Source organism: Pseudophryne corroboree, chromosome 11 (assembly GCF_028390025.1).
Source record: "Pseudophryne corroboree isolate aPseCor3 chromosome 11, aPseCor3.hap2, whole genome shotgun sequence".
NCBI classification, from domain to species: domain Eukaryota; kingdom Metazoa; phylum Chordata; class Amphibia; order Anura; family Myobatrachidae; genus Pseudophryne; species Pseudophryne corroboree.
The window spans coordinates 136,709,610-136,713,150 of NC_086454.1; the positions used below are offsets into that span (position 1 = coordinate 136,709,610).

Below are 3,541 nucleotides of genomic sequence, written 5' to 3' on the forward strand. Positions count from 1 at the left end.
GACCCCCGGCTGTGGCATTATCTGTCCAGCTAGTGGAGCCCGGTGCTGGTTTCAAAAATACGGGGGACCCCTACTCTTTTTGTCCCCCGTATTTTTGGAACCAGGACCAGGCGCAGAGCCCGATGCTGGTTGCTTAAATATGGGGGAACCCCTGTCCATTTTTTCCCCATATTTCTGCAACCAGGATCGGCTCAAAGAGCCCGAGGCTGGTTTGCCTTAGGAGGGGGGACCCCACGCAATTTTTTTTTTACATTTAAACTTTATTTTTATTTTTAGCAAAGTGCACAATGAAGCCCAGCACGGATCTCTCAGATCCGGCCGAGATTCATTGTATTAAAGTCGGCAGTGTTTTACAAGTCACTCACGTAAAACACTGCCTAAAAAAACGAATGACATCGACATCGGAAAACCCGAAAATGCAGAATACGGCAGCTTAGTAAATTAGTCGTAATCAATTCAAAAAGTTGCATATTTACACTTTCGATGTCATTCGTGATTGAACTTTGACCTCAAACGGGAAAACACGAATCTTAGTAAATTTACCCCTTGATTGCAAATGAATTCCACGGCCCGTTTCTTTCACCCGTTTTTCCTTTGTTTCCCCCTGAGCAAAAATACACCCATCCGGAAAAGACTTCGATCAACACCCAAGAATGATTACGCAAATGTTATGTGAATGTATTTTTGATATGTGTGTTATCTTCAACTCTACAACCTTCAGTTAGTGACACACATAGTTGACAGGTGATATCCACATATATTAGCACTCACATATGTTCCCACTCCATGTATCATCAACTAAATGTGCACCCCATTTGTTGGAACAAGAAGCCGAAAAGAGCTCGGTAGTGTTTGTTGGCCCACTTACAGACCCTTAATACGGGATAAGAAGGATTTAATGTATACTTCGCAATACCTCAAAGCTTATCTAGAACATACACGGCACGATGATACATGCCCCTCAGACATGAATTCATACATACATGCTTTTACTATCCCACTAGGTCATACATTGACCAATTGATATAAAAAAATTCATCTTTCACAACATTGTTTAATCACATTCTGTCTGAGGAGCTATCATTAGTCTCCTTCTTACTTTATTTCTGGACTCTTATCAGCCATCCAGTGATATACGGTGGAATTGGACATTCCCCGTTTTTCATCACTGCCTAACGCTGGCAGCAGATCAGTTCATCCTATTTTTCAAATATTTTTCTATTCTATACCATTTTTTCATACTAAACCGTTGTGAACTCTCATCAGTGATCCCGGTGCAAGGGCAGTAAAATTGGTCCTACTATCATACCACACTGTAAACGCCCGAATCTGTCTGATCTTAGAAGCTAAGCAGTGTTTGGCTGGGTCAGTACTTGGATGGGAGACCTCCTATGAAGACCAGGTGCAGTAGGGACTTGGATTAAGTAATTCACTCTGTGCCTAACACTGACAGCAGATTCACTACTCTTACTTTGGATTTTTCCTTCTTTTCAGCTCCCCTCCTAATTTATGTAACATATACACTCTCATTGGTACATCAGTGGATTTTACTGAAGTTATGCATTTATTCTGATTATGATTCATTTGTGCCCTACTTATAACACCTGGCATATCCATATGTCGCCTATACATCGACCCATTTTGGGCCTTGATTCATACATCTTATCCACTTCTAATTAAGATCCTCTTGGTGGGTCTTTTTTTTCATGCATGTTAACTGCTTTTTTATTTGTTGGTCTGTCTAGGATACATCAAATGTTCTTATTTTAATCAACTTATTAATAAAATACTTTGTATTAATCTACACTAATTTCAGTATTTTTCTGATTAAATAAGAGTGCGACCACAAAGAGTCTTTTCTTTCTTTTCTAGTCTATCTGCCAATAACTGACTCAGCGTGCACCACCAGTACATTTATTTGAAAAAATCTTTTCTTATATTAATTAATTCTGGTTTCTTCTTCATCTTCATTGATTTAATATTAGAATATCGTACGAACAGTGCGGTATCCCCCAATTTTTCCATGTTATGTAAGGGATCTACCCTGTTAGTGTAAAAATGTGTATATATTGTGTGCATGTGGATTACCTCGGGCAGTGCGCAGTCTTCATTCGTTCTGGTACCTATCTCTTATCTTGGTGGTGACTTTCCGGTGTCATCTCTAGTCCTGATGGTAAAGCACTGGTGTCCTCTCTCGTGCTGATGGTGACGTTTCTGCCTGATGTCCTCTCTTGTGCTGATGGTGACACTTCTGTCTGACGTCCTCTCTTGTGCTGATGATGACACTTCTGTCTGATGTCCTCTCTCATGCTGATGGTGATGCTCCTGCCTGACATCTTCTCTCGTGCTGATAGTGAGCTTCTGGCTGATGTCCTCTCTCATGCTGATGGTGATATTTCTGCCTGATGTCGTCTCTCGTGCTGATGGTGATGCTTCTGCCTGATGTCCTCTCTCGTGCTGTGCTGATGGTGACGCTTTTGTCTGACGTCGCCTGTCGCGCTGATGGTGACGTTTCTATTGTCCTCATGCTGACGCATCTGTCTGACGTCCTCTCTCGTACTGATGGTGATGCTTCTGCCTGATGTCCTCTCTCGTGCTGATTATGATGCTTCTGCCTGATGTCCTCTCTCGTGCTGATTATGATGCTTCTGCCTGATGTCCTCTCTCGTGCTGATGCTGACGCTTCTGTCATCCTCATGCTGACGCCTCTGTCTGACATCCTCTCTCGTGCTGATGGTGATGCTTCTATCTGACGTCCTCTCTTGTGCTGATAGTAACGCTTCTATCGTCCTCATGGTGATGCTTTTATCTGACATCCTCTCTCATGCTGATGGTGACGCTTCTGCCATTCTCATGGTGACACTTCTATCTGACATCCTCTCTTGTGCTGATGGTTATGCTTCTGTCTGGCGTCCTCTCTAATGCTGATGCTGACCCTTTTGCCTGACATCCACTCTCGTGCTGATGGTGACGCTTCTGTCTGATGTCTTCTCTCGTGCTTATCGTGACGCTTCTACCATCCTCATAGTGACACTTCTATCTGATGTCCTCTCTCATGCTTATGGTGATTTTTTTGCCAGACATCCTCTCTAGTGCTGATGGTGACGCTTCTGTCTAATGTCCTCTCTCATGCTGATGGTGATGCTTCTGTCTGATGTCCTCTCTCGTGCTGATGGTGACTCTTTTGCCTGACGTCCTCTCTCATGCTAATGGTGACGCTTCTATCTGACATCCTCTCTCGTGCTGATGGTGATGCTTCTGTCTGACGTCCTCTCTCGTGCTGATGGTGATGCTTCTGTCTGACGTCCTCTCTCGTGCTGATGGTTATTCTTCTGTCTGACGTCCTCTCTCATGCTGATGCTTCTGTCTGACATCCTCTCTCGTGCTTATGGTGATGCTTTTGTCTGATGTCCTCTGTTATGCTGATGGTGATGCTTCTGTCTGATTTCTCTCTCGTGCTGATGGAGACGCTTCTGTCTGACGTCCTCTCTCACGCTGATGGTGACTCTTTTGCCTGACGTCCTCTTTCGTGTTGATGGTG

The 3,541-nt window shown here is 43.7% G+C and overlaps 1 pseudogene; it reads left to right on the forward strand.

The window, feature by feature from the left end:
• Positions 1 to 1,295: 1,295 nt before the first annotated feature.
• On the forward strand, positions 1,296 to 1,414 carry LOC134971393 (5S ribosomal RNA; annotated as a pseudogene).
• The last annotated feature ends 2,127 nt before the right edge of the window (positions 1,415 to 3,541 follow it).